Source organism: Lissotriton helveticus, chromosome 6, assembly GCF_964261635.1.
Source record: "Lissotriton helveticus chromosome 6, aLisHel1.1, whole genome shotgun sequence".
NCBI classification, from domain to species: Eukaryota; Metazoa; Chordata; class Amphibia; order Caudata; family Salamandridae; genus Lissotriton; species Lissotriton helveticus.
Genome location: NC_136067.1, coordinates 1,533,743,436 through 1,533,766,036, shown reverse-complemented (window position 1 = coordinate 1,533,766,036; position 22,601 = coordinate 1,533,743,436).

The window sequence follows — 22,601 nt, the reverse complement described above, 5'->3', positions numbered from 1 at the left end:
CCTCACTCCCTCACTCCCTTCCCTCACTCCCTCACTCCCCTTCCCTCACTCCCCTCCCCTCACTGTCCTTACCCCTATTCCCCCTCTCCCTCCCTCACTCCCCTTCCCTCACTCCCTTCCCTCACTCCTTCCCTCTCTCCTCCCTCCCTCCCTCCCTTCTCTCCCTTCCCTCCCCTCCCTCCCTCCCCTCTCTCCCTCCCTCCCCTCTCTCCCTTCCTCCCCTTCCCTCTCTCCCTCCCCTTTCCTCCCTCCCATTCCCTCACTCCCCTTCCCTCACTCCCTCCCCTTCCCTCACTCCCTCCCGTCCCTTCCCTCACTCATTTCCCTCACTCCCCTTCCCTCACTCCCCTTCCCTCACCCCCTTCCCTCACTCCCCTTCCCTCACTCCCCTCCCCTCACTCCCCTTCCCTCACTCCCTCCCCTCACTCCCTTCCCTCACTCCCTTCCCTTACTCCCTTCCCTTACTCCATTCCCTCACTCCCCCTTCCCTCACCCCCTTCCCTCACTCCCTTCCCTCACTCCCTTCCCTCACCTCCTTCCCTCACTCCCCTTTCCTCACTTCGCACCCCTCACCCCCCTTCCCTCACTCCCCTCCCCTCACTCCCCTTCCCTCACTCCCTCCCCTCACTCCCTTCCCTTCCCTCACTCCCTCCCTCACTACCCTTCCCTCACCCCCTTCCCTCACCCCCTTCCCTCACCCCCTTCCCTCATCCCCTTCCCTCACTCCCTTCCCTCACTCCCCTTCACTCACTTCATCCTCTTCCCTCATCCCCTCACTCCCTTCCCTCACTCCTTCCCTCACTCCCTCCCTTCCTTCACTCCTCTTCCTTCACTCCCTCACTCCCCTTCCCTCACTTCCTCACTCCCTTCCCTCACTCCCTCACTCCCTTCCCTCACTCCCTCACTCACTCCCCTTCCTTCACTCCCTCACTCCCCTTCCCTCCCTCCCTCCCTTATCCCCTCCCTCACTCCCCCTTCCCTCACTCCCTTCCCTCATTCCCTTCCCTCACTCACTTCCATCACTCCCTCCCTCATTCCCCTTCCCTCACTCCCTCCCTCACTCCCTTCCCTCACTCCCTTCCCTCACTCCCTCACTTCCCTTCCCTCACTCCCTCCCTCACCCCCTCCCTCACTCCCTTCCCTCACTCCCTCCCTCACTCCCCTTCCCTCACTCCGTCTCCCTCACTGCATCTCCCTCACTCCGTCGCCCTCCTCCCTCTGTCTGTCTCCCTTTCTCTGTCTCCATTTCTCGGTCTCCTTTCCCTGACTCCTTCTGTCTCTGTCCCTCTACCTCTCTCTGTCATCTCACCCTGCCTGTGTGTCACCGGGCTGAGACAGCTTCCCCAGCCAGCTTCCCCAGCGCTCACAGACACACAGCCCCACCCGATGACTTCACAGGTCTTTAAAAAGACCATTTGCATGTGAATGGGGCTCTGCTGTATCTCACCTCCTCCTAGCGCCCCTGCAGCTCCACTCTGGCCTCGCTGGAATGAATCGCCTGGCCCCCACAGAGCAGCTGAGTGTTTGCAGACACTCTTTGAAAAACACAGGTACAATGTCTCATGGTCCGCGGGCCGCCATGGAAGGCTTGCCGGGTCGCTGCCGGCCCGCGGGCCGTACTATGAGTATCCGTGGTCTAAACCATCAGGAGTAGACAAGATTTGTCCTCCTTCAAAAGGGATCTTAAGACCTACCTGTTTCCAAGAGCAATGTAGTGCACTTCACCTGATGATTAGATATGGTTTCAGCGCCAGGATACCCTTTGGGTGACAGCTGCGCTTAATAAGCATTAAATACATACATACATACTTACAGAAGAGCTGGAACACTGAGAACCATCTTTAGTCCAATTGATACAGTGAGATATAAAAAAACTAAGCTAAGTGGATGAGCTTTAAACCATCTGTATGTTACAAGTATGGCAACTGTGCCTGCTGTAAATGTATTAAATATAAGACAAAATCGTTTTGGAGTAGATGGTCAAAAGGAATTTACAATCAAAACAGTTATAAATTCTAACAAGCTCATTTGTATGTACATGACTTTGTGAATTTCTGGCAAATAATATACTAGTTCAACAAAACACCCTTTAAAGGAGAGGTGGATAGTGCATGTTAATGTCATAAGAAACCATGATTGTAAATACTTGGTGGCATTATATTTTAACATACATTACAGACCTGATGTTATCATGAATATTACATTTTTGGGTATTGAACAAGTTCAGAACAGCCATAGATTGGGTGATTGTGAACACAGATTTAGGTTGAGAGAAACCTGGTTGATAGATACTTTGAAAACAGTAAAAACAGTCCCAATATTGATGATGAATTCCATACACATCCTATGTAAATTGTTAAATTATAGATCAGAGGGTTTTATATGAGCCAGAGGAAAGTGAATTGGAGGATTGATGAGGTTTGGAATCTAAACCCTGGAACATTATGAATTTTAAAATCATGCCCTAAAAGCCATTCTGATTTGTTTAAGTATGAGGACAATTTTGAGAGGAGGAAGTGAAACCATCTTTCGATTTGAATGGTTCCAAAGGAGAGAATGAATTTGAGTCAGAGTTAATTTAAAAATTGTCAAATGGCATTCAGTCAACACAGATATAATAAGAAAATATAATGAAGAAACCAAGCATGTGTGACTTTAAATTTACGGTGTAATATCAGACACATAGAATGTAATAATTGAGAAGAGAAGGAGATAGTAGGATCTTGGAAATATATGGTTTGAGTAGTAGCTTCAGAAGAAGTCCTTGGTCAGAAATGTGTGAGGTTGGTGGTTTGACCAGCCATTCAGTGTGAATATTGACTGCATTATAAGTTAATTTTCAACTGTTTTGTAACGTTAGTTTAACTACCTGTACTCTGTACTCTCTTGGTGAGATAGATACTTTAAGCAAGGGAAATAATATTACTTGATAAATATGTGTGGAACATTAGACTGGTTTACTGCAAAGTTACATTGACACTTAATTACAAGTAATTTTGTGAAATTGGAATGTATCTGTCTTTAGTTTGAGAATTGGGATCTCAAATTGCAGCCTGACAGGTTTGCCGGGTCGAGATGAGTAAGATATGGTTCATGGTCTGATTATAATAGGGTTAGTGGTGCTGGTTAATTGGTTGTTTATGTTTGAGTTAATTTTCTTTTCAACAAAAATGATTCTCTTCAAATTGTCTTTTTTGGTATAAAGATGTCCATGACTCTCTAAACAGTGAGGAGTGGAGCTGTAACATGAGAGTTAATACATTGGACTGTAGTACATGAAGTAAGGGGTTTGAAGTGAGCAGAGATTACATTGGAAATGTACATATACTATTGTCTGTGGTTTGTGATTTGAGGTACCTTTTCTGTTTATTTGGTTATTTACTTTGGGAGTTAATTTTCTTTTGTATCATAAATGATTTTCTTTAAATCATCTTTTTGTATGATAGTGCCTATGACGCTCAAGGAATGAGATTGATAGAGGGGAGGTAATATAATCATTAAGAATCTAAATGAGGAGGAATAAATATACAGCTTGAGAGATCTTTCTTGAGCTCATACAATCTGTATTTATACATTCCTCATAGTTACTCAAACACAGACAATTGACATTATGCCTCCTTTTTATACACTTCAAAGTTAGAAATCATCACCATGTTACCTTTAACTGCTTGTCTGATTATTATCTATAAATCATTCAACAAACAAAATGCATTACTTTCTATAATATTCCAGTTGTTAACATGATAATTTCTTTGCATTTTATCAATTTCTTCATAGAGTAGATCAGAAAATATATCAAACAAATTATCCTTTGCAGTACTGGTACAAACTGAGTTGTTGACTAGACATCTGTATTCAGTTAGATGGTCCTCATTAGTTTGTCCACTAGTCAGATGTTCAATATCCAGAACATTAATATCTTGAAGACTCATAAGTAATGACACATCCTCTAAATCTCTAATTGTAGTGTAGGTCTTTTAGACGTACTGACTATCAATACATCTGTATGGTTGATTGGTAGAAAAATGTTTGAGCTTAAAAGTCCTTATAATTCTAAATAAACCAGTCTTCAATTCAAATTTGTCTAAATGTCTTGTCAGTGCAAATGAAAGTCCCTTTGAGAGTACATTGATCTCATCTTGTAGGAGTCTTCTCTCTGAAACATTCACAATAATATTGTTTATTTTTTTCCCTGTCATTTTCTGTTATCTTGTAGTCATTCCTGACTTCCTTTGTTCTTTGTCTTGTACACCCTTCCCTCTGCTTTCCCTCCCTTATTTTTGTGTCCCCATCTAGGTCCTCGTCCTCTGCTCAGTTTCACCTCTGTCGACCTGATAGCTTAGTTTTAGTTTAAAACCTTTATTTCGACCACAAATGTAACCATAAAAATATAGCAAATAAAAAGTACATTACATGGTTAAAAACAATACATAGCCTCAGCCATCACAAAAGTGTATACATCATGAACTACCATACACAAAAACGAATTCAAAGTTTAAAACATCAGAACCCCACTTGGTAAACCCATTGCCAGATGACCAAATAAAACACGATAGCCAATTTATTGAGTAGGAAATAAATAACATCATATCATTGCTGTCAATGCTTAATGTTTATTCTAACGCAAAGCAAATTAAAATAGCATTGTGTTTCTCCTATTGATAGTGCATCTTAAAAAGGAGCATGTGTTGACGCAGTTTTTTGGGGACTTCAACATTTGAAGATATTCCAAGCTGCCGGAGAAGTTCAAATGCCGTTTTCCTAATAATGAGAAGCAAATGCGTCCTGCTAAAACCCTGATCAAATTTACAAAAAAAGGTAAAATATGACAACCTATGGGGTGAAACTTCATCGCATGAGCATATAACAATTCTAGACACATCAAACTGATGCATTTCAATTCCTCTAAAAAAACTACTAGTTTGAGCTAGCTTTTTCTCCAATCTATCTGCTTATATTTCATCTAAATCATCTACTGAAGGAAATATTTTTATCCTAAATCCTCTAGGTATCCTGTTCACTTCTAGATATTGTTTAAGGGTAATTATGCCCAACACTTCAGGGGCTCATTCTTCAATAGTGTTTTGAATTTTATAAATAGATCACACACTCCCTATTATTCGCTATCTGGTCAGTTCAACCTGGGAAAAAGCTAAATATGAAGTGAAGTAGGTTGATTTCTTAGAAATGAAAACAAAGAAGATGTCATGTAAATTTAGTGAGCAGCCAGTACTATGAGGATTGATCAGACATTACAAGGATTTTATGTCCATCACTGTACCTGCAAGAATGTTTGAGTTTGTTAGGGTGTGCAGTTGAATCAATCTAATTAATTTAAAATACATTTTTTTTATATGTTTATTATATATGTGAATTTGTGAACAAATCTTGAAGTGTGGACTATGTTGTAAGATAATAAATTATGAACATCTGCCAACTGCTCCCAATGTTAGTAGTTATTTATTTTATTTGTGACTTTTAGAACTTAAGGAATGTACCTGTAAAGATATCTGAACTTTGGGCCTGATTACTATGTCGGTCGAAACGGCTGCCGCAGTCCTGTTAGAGATGGTCTGATCAATGTGGTCTCGTCGGAAGAAGTCGATCTGACCGCTGGATTATGATGCATGCCTCCTGTACTCCGACCCACTGCTGAAAAACGCCGACTCCAAAATCCTTTCTTTGACCACCGAGATGGCGGTCGAGAAAAACAACATCCATAGGGCAACACAGGGATCTCGGATTGCCGTCCGGATTACGATGTGTGTTTACGATGACCCCACCGTCTGCATTGAGTCGTCGGACAGAATGTATTTGGGCTGCATACTCACCCAAATCAGCTTCTCACTGACAGTCCCCAGCATGGAACCTTTTCTCCAGGTCCCCCTACACTGTGGCAGATGAACCCCAAAGACTACGGCCCTGTGAGTGCCAAAGTGCAGGCAAGTTCATAGGTGGCATGTATCTCCATTGACTGGACTGTGCACAGATCACCACTCTCCAGCAATGGGGTACATGGTGCACAAGGCCTGCCCTCACATATGTCATGCATGTGTGTACATATCGCATATTTCTTATGATCTTGCAAGCGACATATTCGGAGGGTATGTGCACCGCTGTAGATGAGACCTCAGTGGTAGCAGTTGTTGCATCATAATACAGTGGGGGGAACTTCCTGGCCTCAGTTGTCGGAATCTGCTCGCAGCTGCGGCAGTCGTACAATCGGTCCGACTGGCATCATAATAAGGCTCTTAGTGTCCAACATGAACATGAAGAAATGTTAATGAATTGATTTTAATTTGTCTTTTTGTGTTTTTCTCTTTTATTCTCTATCTGTTTGTATTCTCTTTTCTTTCATGCGTAAGAGGGAATATTAATCAGAGTGCCCTGAAGAAGCAGCTGGGTGCAGCAAAATACATGTTCGTTCAAGATGTGGCCGTGATTAAGATCAGGATTGGGTCATGTGTTTTATCTAAAAATTGGATAGATAACTATTTGGAGTATTCAAATCACATGAATATAAATTGGATTGGATACAAACATCACATTTTAAATTTGGAAATGACTTGGAATGAAAAGAAATATTTTCATATTGTGCACATGAATAGTCCTGTGTGATTAAATAAATAGTTTTGTATAATGAAAGATAAAGAGTCCATAGAGATTTGTTCACTCTCATTTGTATGTTTATTGTCTTTCTTGTGTTGAGGATCTGAATTTATGAATCTTGGGAAATTAATTATTCCCCTTCTGTTGATTTATTAACTATGGATTAGATCGGAAAGGTGGCTGACCAAAAAGCGTTTGACACTGAGAGCACAGCCTCATCATCATAATAAACTTTTAAACAAATTTGCAATCATGTGGCATGTATTGATGTGGTTCCTAAACATGGCTAGTGATTTCATTCTTTTAGATTGATTTTAGCTGTTCCATGATTATCGGAGTCTTAGGACTTTGCCCGCCCGCCATACTCGTGGAAAACGGGACAGCCCTCGATCTGAGCGTCGGTCATTCCATGCTCATTATGATGCTACCGCCACACTGGTGGGCGCATCATGCATTTATAACATTGCGGTGGGCGGTGTTCACACCAGCACCCGCCGCAATGTTATAAACGCATAATATGCATTTGCATACACAAAGCAGCAGGCACCACGCGGTACCTGCCGCATTGTGTATGCAAATGCAGGGGGGGTACCACAGGTACCCCCCATGTGCACGCCCCACCTAGCCTTTACCATGGTAAGTAAAGACTGCATGCTTTAATGCCGCCACGGAAAGGCATCTGCCGAAGCCCATCATAATATGACTGGCGGTGTCTGATAGACACCGCCACCATATGAACCCTTTTCTGCCCCGGTTGCAAGGCGACCGGGGCGGAAAAGCGGCGGACGGTGTTTCCGTCCCCAACGGTCCCCCCGCCATAGTAATATGGCGGGGGAAATGGGTGTCGGGCAGGCAAGGATGTCGGTCGGATCGCCACCGCCCGCAAGGCCGTGGTGATCCGCCCAACATCCTAATGGGCCCCTTAGTTATTTGCCGCGGTTTATCATTTTCTTTCTCATGAGGGCTTTTTAACTGTGTCTTACTATCAGGATCCATATCTCAGTCCCCATAGTAATATCCATGCATAGTTTTCCATCCTTTTACAGGACAGATCACTTGTCTGATCTTTGAAAATTCACCTTCTGGTTCAGGAGCAAGGGTCACATTTCCAAAAGCTCAAGAACTGCATATACTCATCTCTTAGCTTAGAGTTCTGGGTACAAGATATCTTACCTTCTTAGTGCTATTTGATGATTACTGGCATGTTTGAAGTCTGCTCCAGGAATATATATTTGAGCTCTGCAACTAAAATTGGGGAGATGAATTAACCTTATAGACACTGAGCTGGTGTGTGTTCCTTAGTTGTGTGATTTTATTTTATGTGGGTGTCATTAATTTTTTAGATTGTTTGCAATTGGTGAAGATTGACACCAGGATTGCATTCAGGCTGTTTCATTGATGTGGATCTGCATTAGGCCTGGACGGACAACTACGCTACGCTTGCGTAGTTTGCGAACTTTGCGCTACTTCGCACTACGCGAATTGCACGTAGCACAGTGCAAACACATCAAGTTGCCGATCGCGAGCATGGAAAATAAACATCCTGGCGAGATTCTAAATGCGGGGAGGTCAGGTTTCTCATTGTGCGTGGTCGGGTATGCTCGCAACCGCTCGCGATGAGAAACTACCAGTCCGCATTGAGAAAGCTGCAGCTCGATTAAAAATCTACTCGAGTGGCAGAAAACGACAGCTTGCACTGTGCGAGATGCCGTTCTCAATGATTGCACAGTGTGGACAAGCATCCGGCACTGTGCAATCATCACCGCACATGCTACTACGCAGTTCGCGCAGTGCTACGTGTAGCTCGCATAGTGCGAAGTGCACTTCGCGTAGCTACAAGTAGCTACGCGTAGCGCTACTTCTCAAACTACGCCCAGGGTTAATCAGCATATCTCTTCTTGGAAGCAGGGAGAGATAGATAAGTGTTCTTGCTGAGGAGGTTGGACTGAGAATTGAACTTAAGAAACCACAGATGGAGTTGTTAGAAAAGTCTGGAAAGGTAGGGTGATGCACCCAAGAAGAAAGTATTGTGAAACTCCTGTGACTGTATGAATCGAATTAATGTGTGACAAGCTGGTAAATGGTAGGACACCCATTCAAGTGATTTCCAAGTATGGGTAGTAACACACTAAGTAATGTGCCATTTTCAGGTTTGCAAGATTCATTGGAAAGGATACAGGATACTAAACATAAACAACACATAGCAGTTCCAAAGTAAAGGGCATGATCATTACAAAAGAGAGAGAACTTTGGGGCCAATTACGATGGCGGGCGGACTTCATAGGCGAAAGGGACCGCCCGTCATAGGTGCTGCGGTCCCGCAATGCAAATTAAGATGAGCCCGCCACACTGGCGGGGGCATCCCATATTTTTACATTGCGGCGGGTGGCAGCATCGCCACAATGTAAAAAGACAGGTTCTGCATAAGTATGAACAACGTGACAGGCACCGTGTGGTGCCTGTCACCTTGTACATGCATGTGTAGGGGGGACCATGGGCACCCCCCACGTGCAGCACCCCACCCCCAACCCCTCTGGGGGCCCGCAACGGGCCCCCAAAGGCATTCACCACCTGTCTTTTTGTGGCGGAATCTCCTCCCAAAACGATAGGCATGAAAATGCACACGGCGGTGCCTGCACAGCACCGCCGCCATTGCCACATAGTACCTTGTCCTGCAAGGCGGGCGGAAAAGGACCGCCTTGCGGGACCACGGCGGACGGTCTTTCCGTCCACCGCGGTACCTTTGCCATTCCCACCGCCATCCTAATTTGGCGGTGGGAATATTCAGGGCGATGGCGGGAAGTCCACCAATGCAGACTTCCCGCCATTGTGATCGGCCCTTTTGATGTAGAGTATTGTTCTGTGCTAATCCTTGGTGTCAGAGTACTGGAAATGGTTAACAATGGTATGAAGTGGACCACTTTTCAATACTACATATCTTATCACAGGAGACAAATCTATTAACAAACACCAGTGGATGGGTTTCCATTGAGTACTAAGGGTATTCTCTGAAGTTGCAATAACTTCATAGACTAGGTCCTTGAGGTCATTGCTTGTACACTGTTCACAATTACAAATGTGTAATACTTACCCCATCATGTTTTAACCAAGTAGATAGTTAGTTTAATGCCCAACTGCCCAGGCAACCTTTCATTAGGACACTATCCCAACCTTAGACTTGCATTGGTGTTATGGGCAGTTATGAAGTGGCTCAATAATGAATAGTAGACTATAACAAGAGTGCCTAATAATACAAGTAATAGCTTGTTTTCAACAAATGCTTATCAACACAGCCGATGCCACTTCTATGTGCTGTACATAGCTGATCTTACTATTGCCAAATTCAAGGTACTCAATGCATTGGCTTCACAGGGATGAACAACTGATATTTCCTTGTCAACAATCATGCTCATGACCTGCAGGTCACATCAGAAGCCCTCAACAAGTACATAACTCACTGAGGCATCTTGCAGGCATTGGCTGGCTTATGACATGAGTATATCCTTAGATCACTAGATTATGCCAAATACTTTACAAGTAAAATATGTAAATTATTACCCCAGGACAATACCTGACTACTTATAGTGTAGCTTTCTGCTATTGATAACATCAAGAAATAATGTATATAATAAAGAAGTCCTGATAGACTAAAGAAATTATGGAGCAATCACTTATGGCTCATTAAACACAGTGATTGTGTTAAATAGCAATATGTGGACATCTTTGACAACCACACATCATTGCTGGATGGCACTTGAATCTATAGAGAAAGTAAAGTGTTGAGAAAACAATTGTTATAATAGTAGTGGCAAAAAAGTGGAGATAGAGTTATAAAATGTATATTATGACCCAAAACAATTAAAAAATATGACTGTCAATTTGTTTAATAATAAAATGAAATGAAAATAATGGATGACAAAGAAATACAACATGATCAATTTCACATAGAATTCAGTTCCGAAAAGCTGGTGGGACAATGCTAAAAATGCTACGAAGTAAGATACAAATATCAAGCATCATAATCAAAAAAGGTAATTGTGATATATTTAACGTACATTAATGACAACAATTTGAAAAATACTAATCGGGTCTATATAGAAATGACAACCTATGTTAAGTGCATGTAATGTATTGATATCCGGAAAATCAAACAAAGTTAGAACTATCGAAAGATGCATTGCCTGAAGAAATACACACGGAGATTGATGGTTTATAGAACTGTAAATCATCCAGATGACATTGCTAGAAAAAGTTGTAAAACATGAAAGAAAGAAATACGTAAACCATTGCTGTTGGTAGGTAAGAAATTCTTGACCATTGTTAATGCTAAATACTGCTCCACAATCACAAATTATTCTATTTGGTTAACAACAGATCTGCTGCAAAGTGACAAACTTAAGTCAATCTTTGAATAACATTTTACACATAGTCTGTGTCATGTGCACAGAAAACCATATATTAGTATTCAAGACTGAATGAATAGATTTAGATCAGAATGGTTTCATTTGAAATGTTTAATAATTTAAGTAGGTTAATGGGAGTAATTGCATGCTCTGGAGGTAAATCTCTACTAATGAAACTATAATTATCTAGACTTAGCCAAAACATGTGATATGTTAGAACCATTTAAACTTGACAAGAACTTTAGGGGGAAAATTCTGTTAAAATATTTAAATTTTTATCTTTGACACAAAGACCATCAAGCACTGTTAGATGGCTGCAAAGCAATATACGGTCACTGAATAAAACACCTTTATAAATAAATAAATATAAATATAACACTACCAACAAAGCAGACGAGCTTTAACAGGCAGGATGGTTATCAGGATGGCTCAGTGAGTTAAACATGGACTGATGACATGGTCAACAATCTGAATGTCACAGGATTTAATCCCTGAAAGGCTGGCTAAACTTTCTATTCTCTGAAGTTGGTAATTAGAGGACAGTTAAAATAGATAACTGCAACATCTTTTATTTTGAGCGCTTAGTTACTGCTGAAATTTGATATGAAACTATATCTAAAAACATGTTATTATTATTACAAATGTTCCCACTCTCCATACTGTAGTGCCTGGTGCCTACATTTACCATTAATATTTACTTTCGTAATTGAACCTGTGAAAATACATATAGTAAAAGGAAATACAAGCTTTAACTTTAATACTGAAACTTAAACTTAAAATGGTCAATTGGACTGGTATGACTATGCATATGTGATCTATTATTATTATCATTTTTATTTCTATATAAATACAAATATGTAAATTGATAATCAACAAAAGAAAAATAAAGGTTGTTAGTTAAAGGGCTTGAGGATGGCCAGCTTCCCTTTTGCCATTTGAATACTTTCTTTTTAGAAATAATTTAGTAACAGTAGATTACAAAACAATTAATGAAGTGTTAAATAAATGCTGGTGAAAAAACATGCCACACCCTGCATTAAATTAGTTCACAGAAAGAAAAAGATCACATTTATTTTTAGCTGGAGAAATACCCAACAAAAACAATTACTCCAGAATTCACCTGTAAGAAACATGAATGTCAGCAAAGTTGTGAGAGATTAACTCATTTTACTTTCACATAATTCCACTGCTGTTATAAAAATCACAATATCCCTGTTAAAAACAAACCTTTCTATAACAATGTGATAGGCTTCTATTATTTGACTATGCAAATTAACTTTTGATACATTAATCAAACCCTTTAGAATTTTCATTATGCTTCAGATACTAGAATGTTTTCCATAGAGCAAAGATTAATATATTAAAATTGCACAATTCATCTGTAAAATATTGTTTGGGCCATGAAACTAAGGTGCCTATTTACAAACTGTATTTAGTAGTACAATTAGTAGTACTAGAATAGTACTTCTAACATGCTATAAAATACAATGTGCAGAGATCTCTGCCTCTGACTCTCTGAGGTCCCCACATAAGTAGGTATACATTTTAGTAGCAAATGTGGGAGGGACAACGGGAAGTGATTAGAAAATGGAGAATACATGTTACTAAAGGGGAGTGGTTATGTGAGGCGTAAGGAGGTGGTTAAGGGTTTAGGGAAGAACATGCACCCACTCCCAAGAATAAGCCCCTTCCTATTCTGAAACTGCACTTCTATTGTTACTACAGCCTAAAAGAACACAAAACAGTAGTAAATGTACTCCAGCTCAGGGCTGGAGTAAGTTCAGCACCACCCATGGCTACTCACAGGTACTGAAACACCATCCCATAGGTGCCCCCTCGGGGTCCAACAGAAAGCCATGCACCAAAGGGGCCCCTGCTGTGGCCCCCCCTAACTCGCTTTCCAATATGGTTTCCATGTCAAACAAACCGGCATGAAACCATGTGTCGGAAAGCGTGCGTTGTAATCTCAAGGGCAGAAAGAGCCACCCTGAGATTACAGGCTGCATTCTGACTGGCAGACAGGCTCTCTGAGCCCTTCCGAAGACAGACGGAATGACCATCCAGTTTTCTTTCCGACCGCCTCCATCGTAATGAGGCGGTCAGAAAGTAAACCGAACGGCCCATTACGATGCGCCTGTAAAGGCTCCGACAGTATATCAGCGCCTTTATGAGCCGCATCGTAATCAGCCCCCAAGTATGCAGAATAGCTTATTACACAGATTCAAGTATGATATATAGTATGTATATGAAAAACATCTTAGAGAGGCCTGATATGACTGAAATAAGGATCATATTTTTGCATCACATTTGTGCAACACAAAGAAGAAAATTGTAAGATTGATATCCCTGGAATAACCCAGGAATAGCAATCCTAAGATAAGTAATTATAGGTTCATTACAGTGTTTGAGATAAAAAATGATTGCAAATGGAAATGAACTTCAAAAAGATAACTTTATTTGTATGAGATTGGGATTTCACACAATGCCAGAATTGTGCACCTACGTTGAATTCATGAGTCCAATAATATACATTGTCTAAGCTTAAATCTCAATCTTGACACATAGAATCAAAAAAAGTTGGAATGTATGTTGAAAAAGTTTACTTATAGGTATGAAATGTTCTGCAGTATGTTGGCATCCCTGCATTCATACGTTTAGGGTAAAGGGGTATATTTATGACCATTTCTGGGTGCTCTACCCTGTGCATGTAAGTGAACGTCAACAAAATTGGAGGTTTGCTGGTGTTTACATACTTGCAGAGGACATCCCACCCTGGGTGCAGGTCTGTGCCTGATAAAGCTGTGAGAAAGTATGTTTAAAGGGTGGGAGAGAGTCAGGAACACCATAATAGTCAATGAGGCAATGAAACATCAATGTATAAGTTATTTTGCCATAGTGGGATACATTTTAAGATTGCACAATTCAACAGAGGTCACATTATTACTTACTTAACCCACCTATCCACTCCATGCAGGAGCAACAAAAGCATTGTAGCACTATAAATTCAGCTATTGTTAGTGCGCCTGGTAAACATCACCTGCTTAAAAGCAAAAAAAAAAGGTAAAATGTGACAAGCTCTGGGGTGAAACTTCATCGCATGAGCATATAACAATTCTAGACACATCAAACTGATGCATTTCAATTCCTCTAAAAAAACTACTAGTTTGAGCTAGCTTTTTCTCCAATCTATCTGCTTATATTTCATCTAAATCATCTACTGAAGGAAATATTTTTATCCTAAATCCTCTAGGTATCCTGTTCACTTCTAGATATTGTTTAAGGGTAATTATGCCCACCACTTCAGGGGCTCATTCTTCAATAGTGTTTTGAATTTTATAAATAGATCACACACTCCCTATTATTCGCTATCTGGTCAGTTCAACCTGGGAAAAAGCTAAATATGAAGTGAAGTAGGTTGATTTCTTAGGAATGAAAACAAAGAAGATGTCATGTAAATTTAGTGAGCAGCCAGTACTATGAGGATTGATCAGACATTACAAGGATTTTATGTCCATCACTGTACCTGCAAGAATGTTTGAGTTTGTTAGGGTGTGCAGTTGAATCAATCTAATTAATTTAAAATACATTTTTTTATATGTTTATTATATATGTGAATTTGTGAACAAATCTTGAAGTGTGGACTATGTTGTAAGATATTAAATTATGAACATCTGCCAACTGCTCCCAATGTTAGTAGTTATTTATTTTATTTGTGACTTTTAGAACTTAAGGAATGTACCTGTAAAGATATCTGAACTTTGGGCCTGATTACTATGTCGGTCGAAACGGCTGCCGCAGTCCTGTTAGAGATGGTCTGATCAATGTGGTCTCGTCGGAAGAAGTCGATCTGACCGCTGGATTATGATGCATGCCTCCTGTACTCCGACCCACTGCTGAAAAACGCCGACTCCAAAATCCTTTCTTTGACCACCGAGATGGCGGTCGAGAAAAACAACATCCATAGGGCAACACAGGGATCTCGGATTGCCGTCCGGATTACGATGTGTGTTTACGATGACCCTACCGTCTGCATTGAGTCGTCGGACAGAATGTATTTGGGCTGCATACTCACCCAAATCAGCTTCTCACTGACAGTCCCCAGCATGGAACCTTTTCTCCAGGTCCCCCTACACTGTGGCAGATGAACCCAAAGACTACGGCCCTGTGAGTGCCAAAGTGCAGGCAAGTTCATAGGTGGCATGTATCTCCATTGACTGGACTGTGCACAGATCACCACTCTCCAGCAATGGGGTACATGGTGCACAAGGCCTACCCCCACATATGTCATGCATGTGTGTACATATCGCATATTTCCTATGATCTTGCAAGCGACATATTCGGAGGGTATGTGCACCGCTGTACATGAGACCTCAGTGGTAGCAGTTGTTGCATCATAATACAGTGGGGGGAACTTCCTGGCCTCAGTTGTCGGAATCTGCTCGCAGCTGCGGCAGTCGTACAATCGGTCCGACTGGCATCATAATAAGGCTCTTAGTGTCCAACATGAACATGAAGAAATGTTAATGAATTGATTTTAATTTGTCTTTTTGTGTTTTTCACTTTTATTCTCTATCTGTTTGTATTCTCTTTTCTTTCATGCGTAAGAGGGAATATTAATCAGAGTGCCCTGAAGAAGCAGCTGGGTGCAGCAAAATACATGTTCGTTCAAGATGTGGCCGTGATTAAGATCAGGATTGGGTCATGTGTTTTATCTAAAAATTGGATAGATAACTATTTGGAGTATTCAAATCACATGAATATAAATTGGATTGGATACAAACATCACATTTTAAATTTGGAAATGACTTGGAATGAAAAGAAATATTTTCATATTGTGCACATGAATAGTCCTGTGTGATTAAATAAATAGTTTTGTATAATGAAAGATAAAGAGTCCATAGAGATTCGTTCACTCTCATTTGTATGTTTATTGTCTTTCTTGTGTTGAGGATCTGAATTTATGAATCTTGGGAAATTAATTATTCCCCTTCTGTTGATTTATTAACTATGGATTAGATCGGAAAGGTGGCTGACCAAAAAGCGTTTGACACTGAGAGCACAGCCTCATCATCATAATAAACTTTTAAACAAATTTGCAATCATGTGGCATGTATTGATGTGGTTCCTAAACATGGCTAGTGATTTCATTCTTTTAGATTGATTTTAGCTGTTCCATGATTATCGGAGTCTTAGGACTTTGCCCGCCCGCCATACTCGTGGAAAACGGGACAGCCCTCGATCTGAGCGTCGGTCATTCCATGCTCATTATGATGCTACCGCCACACTGGTGGGCGCATCATGCATTTATAACATTGCGGTGGGCGGTGTTCACACCAGCACCCGCCGCAATGTTATAAACGCATAATATGCATTTGCATACACAAAGCAGCAGGCACCACGCGGTACCTGCCGCATTGTGTATGCAAATGCAGGGGGGGTACCACAGGTACCCCCCATGTGCACGCCCCACCTAGCCTTTACCATGGTAAGTAAAGACTGCATGCTTTAATGCCGCCACGGAAAGGCATCTGCCGAAGCCCATCATAATATGACTGGCGGTGTCTGATAGACACCGCCACCATATGAACCCTTTTCTGCCCCGGTTGCAAGGCGACCGGGGCGGAAAAGCGGCGGACGGTGTTTCCGTCCCCAACGGTCCCCCCGCCATAGTAATATGGCGGGGGAAATGGGTGTCGGGCAGGCAAGGATGTCGGTCGGATCGCCACCGCCCGCAAGGCCGTGGTGATCCGCCCAACATCCTAATGGGCCCCTTAGTTATTTGCCGCGGTTTATCATTTTCTTTCTCATGAGGGCTTTTTAACTGTGTCTTACTATCAGGATCCATATCTCAGTCCCCATAGTAATATCCATGCATAGTTTTCCATCCTTTTACAGGACAGATCACTTGTCTGATCTTTGAAAATTCGCCTTCTGGTTCAGGAGCAAGGGTCACATTTCCAAAAGCTCAAGAACTGCATATACTCATCTCTTAGCTTAGAGTTCTGGGTACAAGATATCTTACCTTCTTAGTGCTATTTGATGATTACTGGCATGTTTGAAGTCTGCTCCAGGAATATATATTTGAGCTCTGCAACTAAAATTGGGGAGATGAATTAACCTTATAGACACTGAGCTGGTGTGTGTTCCTTAGTTGTGTGATTTTATTTTATGTGGGTGTCATTAATTTTTTAGATTGTTTGCAATTGGTGAAGATTGACACCAGGATTGCATTCAGGCTGTTTCATTGATGTGGATCTGCATTAGGCCTGGACGGACAACTACGCTACGCTTGCGTAGTTTGCGAACTTTGCGCTACTTCGCACTACGCGAATTGCACGTAGCACAGTGCAAACACATCAAGTTGCCGATCGCGAGCATGGAAAATAAACATCCTGGCGAGATTCTAAATGCGGGGAGGTCAGGTTTCTCATTGTGCGTGGTCGGGTATGCTCGCAACCGCTCGCGATGAGAAACTACCAGTCCGCATTGAGAAAGCTGCAGCTCGATTAAAAATCTACTCGAGTGGCAGAAAACGACAGCTTGCACTGTGCGAGATGCCGTTCTCAATGATTGCACAGTGTGGACAAGCATCCGGCACTGTGCAATCATCACCGCACATGCTACTACGCAGTTCGCGCAGTGCTACGTGTAGCTCGCATAGTGCGAAGTGCACTTCGCGTAGCTACAAGTAGCTACGCGTAGCGCTACTTCTCAAACTACGCCCAGGGTTAATCAGCATATCTCTTCTTGGAAGCAGGGAGAGATAGATAAGTGTTCTTGCTGAGGAGGTTGGACTGAGAATTGAACTTAAGAAACCACAGATGGAGTTGTTAGAAAAGTCTGGAAAGGTAGGGTGATGCACCCAAGAAGAAAGTATTGTGAAACTCCTGTGACTGTATGAATCGAATTAATGTGTGACAAGCTGGTAAATGGTAGGACACCCATTCAAGTGATTTCCAAGTATGGGTAGTAACACACTAAGTAATGTGCCATTTTCAGGTTTGCAAGATTCATTGGAAAGGATACAGGATACTAAACATAAACAACACATAGCAGTTCCAAAGTAAAGGGCATGATCATTACAAAAGAGAAAGAACTTTGGGGCCAATTACGATGGCGGGCGGACTTCATAGGCGAAAGGGACCGCCCGTCATAGGTGCTGCGGTCCCGCAATGCAAATTAAGATGAGCCCGCCACACTGGCGGGGGCATCCCATATTTTTACATTGCGGCGGGTGGCAGCATCGCCACAATGTAAAAAGACAGGTTCTGCATAAGTATGAACAACGTGACAGGCACCGTGTGGTGCCTGTCACCTTGTACATGCATGTGTAGGGGGGACCATGGGCACCCCCCACGTGCAGCACCCCACCCCCAACCCCTCTGGGGGCCCGCAACGGGCCCCCAAAGGCATTCACCACCTGTCTTTTTGTGGCGGAATCTCCTCCCAAAACGATAGGCATGAAAATGCACACGGCAGTGCCTGCACAGCACCGCCGCCATTGCCACATAGTACCTTGTCCTGCAAGGCGGGCGGAAAAGGACCGCCTTGCGGGACCACGGCGGACGGTCTTTCCGTCCACCGCGGTACCTTTGCCATTCCCACCGCCATCCTAATTTGGCGGTGGGAATATTCAGGGCGATGGCGGGAAGTCCACCAATGCAGACTTCCCGCCATTGTGATCGGCCCTTTTGATGTAGAGTATTGTTCTGTGCTAATCCTTGGTGTCAGAGTACTGGAAATGGTTAACAATGGTATGAAGTGGACCACTTTTCAATACTACATATCTTATCACAGGAGACAAATCTATTAACAAACACCAGTGGATGGGTTTCCATTGAGTACTAAGGGTATTCTCTGAAGTTGCAATAACTTCATAGACTAGGTCCTTGAGGTCATTGCTTGTACACTGTTCACAATTACAAATGTGTAATACTTACCCCATCATGTTTTAACCAAGTAGATAGTTAGTTTAATGCCCAACTGCCCAGGCAACCTTTCATTAGGACATTATCCCAACCTTAGACTTGCATTGGTGTTATGGGCAGTTATGAAGTGGCTCAATAATGAATAGTAGACTATAACAAGAGTGCCTAATAATACAAGTAATAGCTTGTTTTCAACAAATGCTTATCAACACAGCCGATGCCACTTCTATGTGCTGTACATAGCTGATCTTACTATTGCCAAATTCAAGGTACTCAATGCATTGGCTTCACAGGGATGAACAACTGATATTTCCTTGTCAACAATCATGCTCATGACCTGCAGGTCACATCAGAAGCCCTCAACAAGTACATAACTCACTGAGGCATCTTGCAGGCATTGGCTGGCTTATGACATGAGTATATCCTTAGATCACTAGATTATGCCAAATACTTTACAAGTAAAATATGTAAATTATTACCCCAGGACAATACCTGACTACTTATAGTGTAGCTTTCTGCTATTGATAACATCAAGAAATAATGTATATAATAAAGAAGTCCTGATAGACTAAAGAAATTATGGAGCAATCACTTATGGCTCATTAAACACAGTGATTGTGTTAAATAGCAATATGTGGACATCTTTGACAACCACACATCATTGCTGGATGGCACTTGAATCTATAGAGAAAGTAAAGTGTTGAGAAAACAATTGTTATAATAGTAGTGGCAAAAAAGTGGAGATAGAGTTATAAAATGTATATTATGACCCAAAACAATTAAAAAATATGACTGTCAATTTGTTTAATAATAAAATGAAATGAAAATAATGGATGACAAAGAAATACAACATGATCAATTTCACATAGAATTCAGTTCCGAAAAGCTGGTGGGACAATGCTAAAAATGCTACGAAGTAAGATACAAATATCAAGCATCATAATCAAAAAAGGTAATTGTGATATATTTAACGTACATTAATGACAACAATTTGAAAAATACTAATCGGGTCTATATAGAAATGACAACCTATGTTAAGTGCATGTAATGTATTGATATCCGGAAAATCAAACAAAGTTAGAACTATCGAAAGATGCATTGCCTGAAGAAATACACACGGAGATTGATGGTTTATAGAACTGTAAATCATCCAGATGACATTGCTAGAAAAAGTTGTAAAACATGAAAGAAAGAAATACGTAAACCATTGCTGTTGGTAGGTAAGAAATTCTTGACCATTGTTAATGCTAAATACTGCTCCACAATCACAAATTATTCTATTTGGTTAACAACAGATCTGCTGCAAAGTGACAAACTTAAGTCAATCTTTGAATAACATTTTACACATAGTCTGTGTCATGTGCACAGAAAACCATATATTAGTATTCAAGACTGAATGAATAGATTTAGATCAGAATGGTTTCATTTGAAATGTTTAATAATTTAAGTAGGTTAATGGGAGTAATTGCATGCTCTGGAGGTAAATCTCTACTAATGAAACTATAATTATCTAGACTTAGCCAAAACATGTGATACGTTAGAACCATTTAAACTTGACAAGAACTTTAGGGGGAAAATTCTGTTAAAATATTTAAATTTTTATCTTTGACACAAAGACCATCAAGCACTGTTAGATGGCTGCAAAGCAATATACGGTCACTGAATAAAACACCTTTATAAATAAATAAATATAAATATAACACTACCAACAAAGCAGACGAGCTTTAACAGGCAGGATGGTTATCAGGATGGCTCAGTGAGTTAAACATGGACTGATGACATGGTCAACAATCTGAATGTCACAGGATTTAATCCCTGAAAGGCTGGCTAAACTTTCTATTCTCTGAAGTTGGTAATTAGAGGACAGTTAAAATAGATAACTGCAACATCTTTTATTTTGAGCGCTTAGTTACTGCTGAAATTTGATATGAAACTATATCTAAAAACATGTTATTATTATTACAAATGTTCCCACTCTCCATACTGTAGTGCCTGGTGCCTACATTTACCATTAATATTTACTTTCGTAATTGAACCTGTGAAAATACATATAGTAAAAGGAAATACAAGCTTTAACTTTAATACTGAAACTTAAACTTAAAATGGTCAATTGGACTGGTATGACTATGCATATGTGATCTATTATTATTATCATTTTTATTTCTATATAAATACAAATATGTAACTTGATAATCAACAAAAGAAAAATAAAGGTTGTTAGTTAAAGGGCTTGAGGATGGCCAGCTTCCCGTTTGCCATTTGAATACTTTCTTTTTAGAAATAATTTAGTAACAGTAGATTACAAAACAATTAATGAAGTGTTAAATAAATGCTGGTGAAAAAACATGCCACACCCTGCATTAAATTAGTTCACAGAAAGAAAAAGATCACATTTATTTTTAGCTGGAGAAATACCCAACAAAAACAATTACTCCAGAATTCACCTGTAAGAAACATGAATGTCAGCAAAGTTGTGAGAGATTAACTCATTTTACTTTCACATAATTCCACTGCTGTTATAAAAATCACAATATCCCTGTTAAAAACAAACCTTTCTATAACAATGTGATAGGCTTCTATTATTTGACTATGCAAATTAACTTTTGATACATTAATCAAACCCTTTAGAATTTTCATTATGCTTCAGATACTAGAATGTTTTCCATAGAGCAAAGATTAATATATTAAAATTGCACAATTCATCTGTAAAATATTGTTTGGGCCATGAAACTAAGGTGCCTATTTACAAACTGTATTTAGTAGTACAATTAGTAGTACTAGAATAGTACTTCTAACATGCTATAAAATACAATGTGCAGAGATCTCTGCCTCTGACTCTCTGAGGTCCCCACATAAGTAGGTATACATTTTAGTAGCAAATGTGGGAGGGACAACGGGAAGTGATTAGAAAATGGAGAATACATGTTACTAAAGGGGAGTGGTTATGAGAGGCGTAAGGAGGTGGTTAAGGGTTTAGGGAAGAACATGCACCCACTCCCAAGAATAAGCTCCTTCCTATTCTGAAACTGCACTTCTATTGTTACTACAGCCTAAAAGAACACAAAACAGTAGTAAATGTACTCCAGCTCAGGGCTGGAGTAAGTTCAGCACCACCCATGGCTACTCACAGGTACTGAAACACCATCCCATAGGTGCCCCCTCGGGGTCCAACAGGAAGCCATGCACCAAAGGGGCCCCTGCTGTGGCCCCCCCCTAACTCGCTTTCCAATATGGTTTCCATGTCAAACAAACCGGCATGAAACCATGTGTCGGAAAGCGTGCGTTGTAATCTCAAGGGCAGAAAGAGCCACCCTGAGATTACAGGCTGCATTCTGACTGGCAGACAGGCTCTCTGAGCCCTTCCGAAGACAGACGGAATGACCATCCAGTTTTCTTTCCGACCGCCTCCATCGTAATGAGGCGGTCAGAAAGTAAACCGAACGGCCCATTACGATGCGCCTGTAAAGGCTCCGACAGTATATCAGCGCCTTTATGAGCCGCATCGTAATCAGCCCCCAAGTATGCAGAATAGCTTATTACACAGATTCAAGTATGATATATAGTATGTATATGAAAAACATCTTAGAGAGGCCTGATATGACTGAAATAAGGATCATATTTTTGCATCACATTTGTGCAACACAAAGAAGAAAATTGTAAG